Source organism: Rhinopithecus bieti, unplaced genomic scaffold, assembly GCF_001698545.2.
Source record: "Rhinopithecus bieti isolate Rb0 unplaced genomic scaffold, ASM169854v2 scaffold_30846, whole genome shotgun sequence".
Classification (NCBI taxonomy): Eukaryota; Metazoa; Chordata; class Mammalia; order Primates; family Cercopithecidae; genus Rhinopithecus; species Rhinopithecus bieti.
In genome coordinates this window covers 3,136,228-3,148,865 of record NW_016814438.1, presented here as the reverse complement: position 1 = coordinate 3,148,865, position 12,638 = coordinate 3,136,228, and the positions used below count along the sequence as shown (strand labels likewise).

Sequence of the window (12,638 nt, the reverse complement as noted above, 5' to 3'; positions counted from 1 at the left end):
AACAAAAGTCAGAATTGACAAATGGGATCTAATTAAACTGAAGAGCTTCTGGACAGCAAAAGAAACTGGCATCAGAGCGAATAGGCAACCTACAGAATGGGAGGAAATTTTTGCAATTTATCCATCTGACAAAGGTTTAATATCCAGAATCTACAAGAAACTTAAACAAAATTACAAGAGAAAACTACCAATCCCATTAAAAAGTGGGCAAAGGATATGAACAGACACTTCTCAAAAGAAGACATTTATGCGGCCAACAAACATATGAGAAAAAGCTAAACATCACTGATCATTACAGAAATGCAAATCAAAACCACAAATGAGATATCATCTCATGCCAGTCAGAATGGCAATTATTAAAATGTCAGGAAACAATAGATGATGGAGAGGCTGTGGAGAAACAGGAACACTTTTACACTGTTGGTGGGATTGTAAATTAGTTCAACCATTGTGGAAGACAGTGTGGCAATTCCTCAAGGATCTAGAACCAGAAATACCATTTGACCCAGCAATCCCATTACTGGTATATACCCAAAGGAATATAAATCATTCTACTATAAAGACACATGCACACATATGTTTATTGTAGCACCATTTACAATACCAAAGGCATGGAGCCAACCCAAATGCTCATCAGTGATAGACTGTATAAAGAAAATGTGGTAGATATATATGATGGAATACTGTGCAGCCATAAAAAAATGAGAACACATCCTTTGCAGAGACATGGATGAAGCTGGAAGCCATCATCCTCAGCAAACTAACACAGGAACAGTAAACCAAACACCGCATGTTCTCCCTCATAAGTGGGAGTTGAACAATGAGAACACATCGACACAGGGAGGGGAACGACATACACCAGGGCCTGTTGGGTGGTGGGAGGCAAGGGGAGGGAGAGCATTAGGAGAAATACCTAATGCATCCGGGGCTTGAAGCCTAGATGATGGGTTGATAGGTGCAGCAAACAACCATAGCACATGTGTACCTATGTAACAAACCTACACACTCTACACATGTATCCCAGAGGTTTAAAAAAAAAAAGTCCCTTTAGTTATTTTGTCCAGGGCTGCCCGCAAATAAGAGCCTTCATACACCAGGCTGTAGACTATTTCAGAGCTTTACTGGATGCAACAAAGCCCAACAAAACCCATCTGTGAGATGTACTAGTTGTTTCCAGTATATACCCACGAGGGCTTCTGGGAAGAAAGATTCATTCTTTGTTCCACCTGTTATAGGAATTCCTGTCCCTTGGATTTTATTTGCTTCTATTTTACTTTCAGTCATTTTGTGTTAAGTTGTTTCCTCATCCTTAACTTTTAAAATCACTCACTGTGAAAGTTGTGCTGCCTCTTCTGAAGTTTCCCCTTAGCCTCACATCATTAAACTTCCCTTCTCTGGAGGAGCTGGGCTGGCCAGAATGAGGATCCCAAGCTCCTCTGAAGGCCTCTCCTGCCTGCTGCCTCCTAGGTGTGGTCACAGGCCCTTAGTGCTCTTCCCTGCCAAGCTCCCACCCTTCCCTTGCATGACATTCATCTCTAACTCCCCAGCCTACTCCACACAACAAACCATCACTCTGCATCAAGGTAGATCAGGGTGTCTCCACCATGTGGCCAGAGCTGGACCCAAAGTCAGGATTCTGAGTCCGCAGTTCCCATGCTTTCCATTAGGCCAGGCTGGGAGTGATCCCCAGTGTGGGAAAGATCCGCACTGTCCAATACAGTGTGTGACTCTTTATATTTAACTTAATTAAAATTAAAGGAGATACAAAATTCAATTTCTCAGTTGTACTGGCCACATTTCAAGTGCTCAATAGCCACAGTGTGGTGTAGTGAGGGCAGGCTGCCACAAACTAGTTATAGGAATGGCTCACCTAGAGCCTACAGAGAACTGGAACCTTCTATATCTTTCCACTGCTGGTTCCACAGGATCTAAAATAGGACCAAGCACACAGAAGACACTTAATACATTTTTGTCGAAGAAATGAATGAATCCATCCATCCACCTATTTATTGAATACTTATCCTATATCAGTTACTGTGTGAGGCCAAGGAACATGCAGTTCATTGAGACAGAGTGCCTGACCTCAAAAAACTTACTGTCTTGCAGGGAAAAGAGTCAGGAAGGGACTATGAAGTGCAATTCCAAATTGCTTATAACCCTTAACCTAAAAAGATTTAAAACTGCAATACGCACAGCCTTTTAAAAACTTTTTAAAACCCCATCTTTGAATTCACAGAATTTTAACATTCTCCTTTGACACAATGACCCAGTAAAGGCAGCAGAGTCAGAGAAGTGAAGTGATTTCTCTAGTATCACACAGCCAGGGGAGGAACTGAATGCAGAACGTTTGTCATCCAGTTCCCTTCCCACTCCCCCATGCTGGCTGTGTGAGTACAGCAACTCCATGTACTGGCTGAATCCCACAGAAGGAAAATTGAATCTTATCTCCTAACCAGAACAAGAGCTTCTGTGTATGTCACACATGGAAGGTTGCAGGCAGTCCAGCCCATGGCACCAGAGCCCAATCTTTGATATTAGGCTGGTTTAGGGTTGGTTCTGGGCAGTAATGAGCAGCATATCCTCCACTCCCCTCTGAGGAATTTATGATGTGTTTCTGGATCTGTAACATTGCACCTGATCACAGAAATATTTCTGGAAGGAAGGCCATTCTCAGGTCTATGTCTGCGGAGACTTCCCAATGCTGTGTTTCTGAGATCCCCATATATCCATCTCAGGAGTGTGCTCAGGGGCCCTCATAAAGCTGGGGTTCAGTGCAGAGAACAGCAGCCTCAATAATCCCACTTCCTGTCTCCAACCAGAATCCACATCACCCTAACTCATAAAAATCCCAAACAAATAAAGTCAAGAAGGAATATGCCCAAAGAGGAGGAAATGCCTTCTGGTCCCCTAATAGCTCATCAGCTTAAACTGTACAGTCTCAGAGCTAATTGCCCACAGCTCTACCCTCTATGCTGCCATGGTTGATTGATGGAGGAAGCCAGTTATAGCATAAACAGTCAGTTCAGAGCATGACGTAATGATGTATGGAAGAGAAAACCTTTACTGTTATACAGTGTCTGCTAATCCTTCCTTCCAGTAATGATGCTGGTAAAAGGGAACATGCTGTGTGTGTGCCGTGGGCCAAGTGCATGAACTCAGAGGTGCAGACATACCTGTTTGCAGATGGGCTGACTGATCTGAGGCAAATACAGAGGAATGCTCAACAGTAGCTGAAATCTAAGATACCTGACTCTGTAGGTAAAAATAATCACATCCCTAATCAAAAAAACCCAACTCAGTCAACAACTGTTACAATCTTTCAAGTCTTGAAGCTGTTGATTAGCTCAGAGGAAAGACTCAGAACTTTGGAAATATTTAGGCCTGGGTTCTACTCCTGGTTTTCCCACCAGCTTGCTATGTGACCTTGGGCAAGTAACTTACCCCTCTAACCTCAGTATCCTAGTCCACAAGATGGGGATAATAATCATCATGCCTTCCTGCCAAAGTCAGAGGATGAGAGGACATGGTGAGTGTAAAGTATCTGTCTCAGTACCTGACCCAAGCTAGTGGGTGTCCAATAAAAGGTCATCATTGTTATTATGGATGATGATAATATTATTTGCAATAAACTTGCATTAGCTTCTTCAAAGCGTCTGCCTCCCCACCACCCTGAGTTTATTATCTAGTGGTTACAACTCAAGAAATCAAATAGGAGACACATTGCATGGCTAAACTGTATGACACTGACTCTGAGAGAAGGGGGAGAGCTGTGTGGAATGGTGGAGGCAGGGAGGCCTCCTGAAGGTTACAGGTGGTTGACTGTGGGTTGGAAGCAGGGGAGGAGGAAGCGGTCAGAGAATGGGGAACAGGGGTGCTGGTGTGAGTCAAAGCACAACAGCCAGAATGCGTGTGGGGAGAACACATAGGGCCGCAAAGGCCAGCATGGTGGCTGAGCCCATGGACAAGCAGTTATGTTGTGATGTGGTGATGTCACTTCAGCTGCTGGCTTGCAGCCCGTTCTGCCAGACTAGCTCTGGACCATCCTTCAAGGCTCCTCTCCAGCATCTGCTCATGAGTTCTCTTATGCCACCCTGTCCCGTGAACACAATACTAATAGTAATAAGGAGAACTGCTGGTGTTCACTGAGCACTTCCTATGTGCCAATATCTGTGCTAAGCATGTTACCTGCATTATTTCATTTAATCCCACAACACATGAAATGGGCAGCACTTCATTTAATAAGTGAGAGAAGCAGCTTGCCCAAGGCAGAGGCCCAGGATTGCTATTGTATGTTAACTCACATGTCTCCTCTAGTAGACGCTTGAGGACAGTGACCAGGACCTGTTCTCTTCAACAATCCCTGGTGCCTAACATGGCAGACCTGGCCTAAAGTAGGAGCTCATGGATGTTTGTTGAATGAACAAGAAGAGATTGTCAGGTACACATAGGGCTCTGGGTCTAGAGGCACTAAGCAGATCACAAAGCAGTACTGGGAGACTGAACCCTGGACAAACTCAGACATAAAGAATGGGCACTGGGAAGCCCGGGCATCTGAACAGCAGGAGGCTGGGACAGAAGCACCATCTAAGGGGCTTGCTGCCTTTGCACCCTGCCATTTGATGGTGGCAGCTATTGAAATCTCCTCTCTCCGATGCCAGTAAATTTCATCCTGGTAACTTGGGCAGGGCCAAGCCCATGGGTAGAGTTCAGTAGCTGAACCAGAAATGGTCATTCAGGAAAGCTGATGAAATAGGTAAAGTCAGGAATGATAGTTAAAAGATTTAAAATGATTCAGCATAAGCACTGACCAGTCTAAATGGTCACAGGTCTTTAGTGCTAGGGAAGGGTCTCAAGGCCTCCTACTATTCCAGACATTAACCCATTGGTTGTTAGATCTTGAGGAGATCCAAAGGTTCCCTGGGAGAATCCAGAGCAGGTGGGAACTACACCTGACTTGGAGAGGTCAGAGCAGTGGCACTGTAACAGATAAGACATTTAAAACTAGTAACAATAGGCAGGTCCCTACCAGCATGTCCTCGCTGAATTCTACAAGCATATGAGGTTAAAATATCACTGTGAGAGTCAGCCATTTTTCAAAAGACACCTATCCTATATTGAGAGTTTTGTTAAAACTAGATAATATAATCTGTAACTCTATTTACTAGACACACAGAAACTGTAACTTCTCAACTCCTCTGACTTGTACATGTTGTACAGTCCCTACTCTTACCTTCGGACCCCTCATATACCCTATGACTTTTTCACATACACAGAACAAGCACCTGAGTGCCGATTACCAAAGTTTATTTCTTTTGTAGGGAAGTGTAAGTTTTCACACTTCCCCCTTAAGCCCTAGTGAACTGTCTTGTGCTTGTCCTATGTTGGAGGCCGTGGTGCAACTACAGTGCCTGCATTTCTGCTTTGCAGACTTGTAAATCTGAGGTTGCCTTATTATTAGCTTCAGGATGAAAAGTAGCTTCAAGAAGTATTATTTTGTAATCCCTGAAATTACTGGTTGCTAAACAGTCATCCCTTTTCCTCAAATAAAAAAGAAGTTGGTGGCAGTCAGCCAAGAAAAACATTTCTCCTTGTAGAGAGAAGTGGACTGTTGTTAAAAGCCACGGTGATCATTAACAAAGATGATGTCATAATTAGATACCTGGGCCTCCCTAGGATGCTCTGGACCAAGGGAAGGTTATCATAGTCTTTACCGAGGCAGTGAACAGTCACCTGCCTAAAGGCATTTGGTGAAAGTGCCCAGTCTCTGGCACTCTTCTATCGTAAGTTGCCCTTATTACTTTGTAAAAATACAAAAGAAGTCCAGTATTCAAAGTTTTAAAGATCCAAAATTACAAAACAAAGAGGAAATTGGGAGTAGCCAAGGAGTCTTTCATTCACTCTTTTTTTCTCTCTCTCTCTCTCTCTTTTTTTTTTTTTGGAGAGAGAGTTTCACTCTTGTTGCCCAGGCTGGAGTGCAATGGCATGATCTCAGCTCACTGCAACTTCCGCCTCCCAGATTCATGCAATTCTCCTGCCTCAGCCTTCCAAGTAGCTGGGATTACAGGCCTGCACCATCATGCCTGACTAATTTTGTATTTTTAGTAGAGATGGGGTTTCTCAATGTTGGTCAGGCTGGTCTTGAACTCCCAACCTCAGGTGATCCACCTGCCTCAGCCTCCCAAAGTGCTGGGATTACAGGTGTGAGCCACTGCGCCCGGCCACTCTCTTTTTTTATCCATTCCTTTCGCACAACTCCCCTGACACCCCATCACATTTTCTGAGGTCCGTCTCACCAAAGTCCTGGGAGGATGTGCACTATAGTGGCAAGAATACGAATGGTTTTATCACATACCTCTAGTCAAAGAAAATCATCAGGAAAAAATTATCACACCAAATATACTTATTGATTATAAAATGCCTCCTGGTTTAAGAAGCAATAGAGTATGAAGTAATAGCCATGGAACCTCAGGAACATTATGTAACTTCTCTTGCTTAGGCTTCTCAACTATAAAGGGAAGGTTGTAAAATCTTCCTCACAATGTGGTTGTAAGGAAAGTTAGAATAAGATTAGATATTCATTAAAGTCCCTTCTTTAGAGCTGATGATAAAAACACCTCTAAGGTGAGGATAATCAATATATGGGTTTGAATCTCCCTATGGTTATAATTCCCTGTCAAAGGGCTTGTAATAATTTTGGATGAAATCATTTTGAGGTGGCGGAGGAATGAAGGGAGCTCTGATGCTCCCTACCTTTGTGGATTTCCTCTCCCCAAGGAAATCTGGGGGAAGCTGCCTGTCAACAGCATAATTGAGGTCTCGTTTATCACCTGCACAGTTTTCTTCACTTTTAGGAGGAAACTTGCATTATTTGGGACTCAGTATAGATAAAAGACTTAACCAGAGTTGCCCCAGCTATGATCAGCCTTGAATTCAACAGGGGTCACATTAGCAGGCCTGCGCAATCCCCCCATGGGGATTCTGGCCCCTTCCTTCTTGATGTCTGCCGCCCATGGAGCCACTCAGGGGATCACTATTGTCAGTGTTGCTAGCGCCTCCCATGAGAAAGCTGAGTGTGTCCAGGAGCTCCAGTGCCAGAGCAGCCCTCACTCCAGCAGGGCCACCCTGAGTTCTACACAGAAAAAGTCTCTGTTTTTCACCATGTTTTGTACCTTCTCATCTTGGGATAAAGGTGGGGCAGCTTATGTCCCTTTCTCACAGTGTCTTTTATAAGAACAGTTCCTGCAACTTCTTCCAGCAAACATTGTCCCTCCAGGGCTTGACTGTGACCAGGTCAGAGACTCCATGACATCTTATTCCCCATCTCTCTCCCCAGCATTCAAACTAGAAAATGCTGGTCTGTGAAAGACACTGCCAAGAGAATGAAAAGACAAGCCACAGACTAGGAAAAATATTTACATAATACATGTCCAGTAAAAGGCTTATATTCAAAACATGCAAAGAACTATTTTAAAAATTTTTTTGAAATAAATTTATATACCATGCAATTCACCCATTTAAGGTTGTATAATTCAACAGTTTGGGATATATCACCTTAGTAGTTTTATAAGCTGTAGTAAAATATATATAACATAAAATTAGCCATTTTGACAATTTTAATTGTACAATTAAGTGGCACTAAGTACTTTCACAATGTTGTAAAACCATCACCATTATCCATTTTTAAAACTTTTTCTCACTCTAAACAGAAAATCTGTAACCAATCATTAATAGCCATCACTTCCCTTACTTCAAGTCCATGGTAACTTCAAAGCTACTTTCTGTCTTTATGAATTTTCCTGTTCCAGACATTTTATATAAGTAGAATCACACAATATTTGCCCTTTTGTGTCTGGCTTATTTTACTTAGCATAGTGTTTTCAAGGTTCATCCATGAAGTAGCACAGAGCAGAACTTCATTCCTTTTTATAGCTGAATAAATTTTCATTGCATGTATATACATTTTGTTCATCCATTCATATGTTGATGAACACCTGGGTTATTTCCACTTTTTGGTTATGGTAAATAATGCTGCAATGAACATTGACATATAATTATTTGTTCAAGTCCATGCTTTCAATTCCTTTGGGTATATGCCTAGGAGCAGAATTGCTGGGTCATACGGTAATTCTACGTTTAGCTTTTTGAGGACCACTACACTTTTCATACAGGCTGCAATATTTTACATTCTCACCAGCAATGTACCAGCCAGAGTTTTCATTTCTCTGCATGTTCACCAACACTTGTTTCCTGGTGTGTGTGTGTGTGTGTGTGTGTGTGTACGTGTGTATTTTAATTTCAGCCATTCTATTGGGTGTAAAGTGGTACAGTGTATCGTATTGTGGCTTTGATTTGCATTTCCCTACTGACTTTACCAAAGAAGATATACAGATAGAAAATAAATGTATGAAATACCTAGGAATACAGCTAACCAAGGAAAAGCAAGATCTCTACCAGGAGACCTACAAAACCCTGCTGAAAGAAATCAGAGACAACACAAATAAATGGAAAAACATTCCATGCTAATGGATTGGAAGAATCAGTATTGTAAAAATGGCCACATTGCCCAAAGCAATGTACAAGTTCAATGCTATTCCTATTAAGCTGCCAATGTCATTCTTCACAGAACTAGAAAAGCTATTCTAAAATTCATGTGGAAGCAAAAAAGAGCCCAACTAGCCAAGCAATCCTAAGCTAAAACAGCAAAGTTGGAAGCATCATACTGCCTGACTTCAATCAATACTATAAAGCTGCAGTAACCAAAACAGCATGGTACTGGTACAAAAACAGACTTGGAGACCAATGGAACAGAATAGAAAACTCAGAAATAAAGCCATACACGTATAACCATCTGATCATCAACAAGGCTGACAAAGACAAGTAATGGGGAAAGGGATCCCTATTCAATAAATGGTACTGGTCTAACTAGCTAGCCATATGCAGAAGATTAAAACTGGACCTCTTCCTTTTACCATATATAAAAATTAACTTAGTGCATCAAAGATTTAAATATAAGATATCAAACTATAAAAAAAATCCTAGAAGACAACGTAAGAAATACTCTTTTCAACGTCAACCTTGGCGAAGAACATTTGACTAAGTCCTCAAAAGCAACTGCAGCAAAAACATACAAGAAGACATACAAGTGTCCAACAAACATGAAAAAATGCTCAACATCACTGATCATCAGAGAAATGCAAATTAAAACCACAATGAGATACCATCTCACACCAGTCAGCATGGCTATTATCAAAAAGTCAATAAACAACAGATACTGGAGAAGCTGATGAGAAAAGAGAATGCTTATACACTATAAATGTAAATGTAGTGTAAATTAGTCCAGCCACTATGGAAAGCAGTCCGGAGACTTCTCAAACTTAAAACAGAGCTACCATTGGACCCAGCAATCCCATTACTGAGTATATGCCCAAAGGAAAATAAATCATTCTACCAAAAAGACACATGCACTTGTATGTTCATCTCTGTGCTATTCACAATAGCAAAAACATGGGATCAACTCAGGTGCCCATCAATGATAGAGTGGATGAAGAAAATGTGGTACATATATACCATGGAATACTATGCAGCCTTAAAAAAGAGTGAAGTCATGTTTTTTTGCAGCAACATGAATGCAGTTGGAGGCCATAATCCTTAGTGAATTAATGCAGGAATAGAAAACCAAATACCACATGTTCTCATTTACAAGTGGGAGCTAAATATTGAGCACACATGGACTTAAACATAGGAAGAATAGACAGTGCAGACTACTAGATGGGGGAGAAAGGAGGATACTGGAGGTTGAAAACCTACGTATCAGGTACCATACGCACTACCTGGGTGATAGGATCTCTACCCTAAACCTCAGCATCATGCAATATTCCTGTGTAACAAACCTGTACATGTACCCCTGTATCTAAAATAAAGACTGAAATTTAAGGGAAAAAAAGAAAAGATACTCAGTATTATATGTCAATAGAGGATTGCTAATTAAAGCAATAATGACATATCACTGTACACCTATTAGAACAATTAAAATCCAAAAAACTGACAATACCAGTTGCTGGAGAGGATGTAGAGCAACAGAAATTCTCATTCACTTCTAGCAGGAATGCAAAATGGTACAGCCACTTTAGAAAAGTTTGGCAGTTTCTTACAAAGCTAAGCATAGTTTTACCATATGATCCAGCAGTTGCACTTCAACATATTTATCCAACTGATTTAAAAATGTATGTTCACATAAAAACCTGCACAGGAATATTTACAGCAACTTTATTTATAATCACCAAAAGCTGGAAGCAACCAAGCTTTCTTCAATAAGTGGAGAAACAAACTATGTTACAAATGTACAGTGGAATGTTATTCAATGATAATAAATGAGTTATCAAGAGATGAAAATACATGGATGAACTCTAGGTGTATATTTTTAAGTAAAAGAAGCCAGTCTGAAAAAGTTACATACTTTATGGTTCCAATTGTATGACATTCTAGAAAAGATGAAACTGTAGAGTCAGTAAAGAAGGTCAGTGGTCACCAGAGGTTTGGGGGAGGAAAGAGAGATGAACAAGTAAAGCCCATGGAATTTTTAGAGCAGTGAAACTATTTCGTATGATACTGTAGTGGTGGATGTATGACATGCATTTGTCAAAACCCATAGAACTTTACAGCATAAAGAATGAACCGTAATGTGTCCAGATTTTTAAAAAATTATTTAATAGGTTGGGGGATTCCAGAAAGGAATGCAGACTATGACAGGAGAATCTAACTGTATTACAGATGTATGTAACAATCTCAGTGAAGAGAGTAGAGGGAAAAAGTTTTGACTTAAGTAACTTTGGAAATGAGTAGAGTCTGTTAGAATAAAGGCAAAGAGAACTGCACATAACCACTGTACTCTAATTTATAAAGTTGTTTCCCACAGTGGTTCAGGTTAACAATTTTGACACTGCTATATGGGTATACTGAAATTAAGCGGTTAAGTACATAAATGGGAGATGGTCAAAGCCAAACTTTTTATTGTTGGAGTGGGAATTCACAGTTTAGCAAGGTGATAGGGTTAAAATGATCCATGTGGTAATGAATTCATATTGGAGACATTAGCATGAACTTATGTTCAGCTTAATACAGGTTCAGATGGTTAAATATAGAAAACTTTATAGATATGTGGTTATACTCCAGTTTTAATATACACATATATATTTCCTTGCTCTGTTAACTGACAGGGACTAGAAATAAACAAAGGACACAAGTAGTAAATAGTGCCCAAATCTTGCCTTCTAATAACCATGCTCCAAAAAAGGAATTGGGGATCCTTGGAGAAATGGTTTAGTCTAGGACCACGGCTGGCAATGTACAAGATGAACCTGGAGCATCTTGTAGTGCCAGAAAGTAAGGAATTTCAAAACAAAAACAAAAACAAAAAAAACAACCAACCCACTACTGTTACATTATGGGTAGTATATCAAAGAAATGCAAGAGCCAACCGAAAACACTCCCAATGGCCAAGGCTAGGAGTAACTTTAGAGTGGAGAAACCTGACAAGCATGACTTTTGCCCACTGATCGAGGTCTATATCAACAGTGATAATCACATTTATTATATGTACCCATGGTCTGATGTGATGAAAATGGCACTCTACTTCTGTGATCTTCCTTCCAAAAACCCATGACCACAATCCAACCATGAGAAAAACATCAGACAAGTTTCCAGTAGAGGAGTATGTGCAAAATACCTGACCAGGGCTTCTCCAAACTGTCAAGGTTGTCAAAAACAAGGGACATCTGGGAAACTGTCAAAGCCAAGAGGAGCCTAGGGAGACATGATGACTAAACTTAATATAGGATCCTGGATGGGGTCCTGGAATTTTATATATATCTATATATACACACACACATATATATACACACACACATACACATACATATATACACACACACACATACACATACACACACACATATACACACATATTTATATATATATACACACACATATTTATATATATCTGTATATGTATTAGATAAAAACTTTAAAAAATCTGAATAAACTGAAGGCTTTAGTTAATAATAATGGATCATTACTGGTTCATTGACTCTAATGAAAGTATAATACTAATGTCAAATGTTAATAATCAGGGACACTGGTTGAGGGGGTATATGGGAACTCTGTACTGTCTTCTCAGTTTTTCTGTAAATACTGTTTGTATTAGTCCGTTTTTACACTGCTATAAAGATACTACCTGAGACTGGGTAATTTACAAACAAAAGAGGCTTAATTGACTCCAGGTTCCACATGGCTGAGGAGGCCTCATGAAACTTACAATCATGGTAGAAAGTGAAGGGGAAGCAGGCACATCTTACATGGTGGCAGGAGAGAGAGAAAAGGGGGAAGCACCAGACACTTATCAAACAACCAGATCTCATTAGAACTCACTCACTACCACAAGAATAGCATGGGAAAAACAGCCCCCATGATCCAATCACCTCCCATCAGGTCCCTCCCTCAACACATGGGGACTAGGAATTTGGATTACAATTCAAGATGAGATTTGGGTGGGGACACAGAGACAAATCATATCACTGTTCTAAAAAATAAAATGAAACATATGTATATAAAAACAAAACAACAACAACAACAACAAAAAA

At 40.5% G+C, this 12,638-nt stretch overlaps 1 protein-coding gene across 3 annotated transcripts in view; it reads left to right on the top strand.

Annotated features, from left to right (window-relative positions):
• ME3 (malic enzyme 3) overlaps positions 1–12,638 on the top strand; it is a 220,629-nt gene that overhangs the window by 91,779 nt on the left and 116,212 nt on the right. The gene's annotated exons all lie outside the window — the stretch shown is intronic.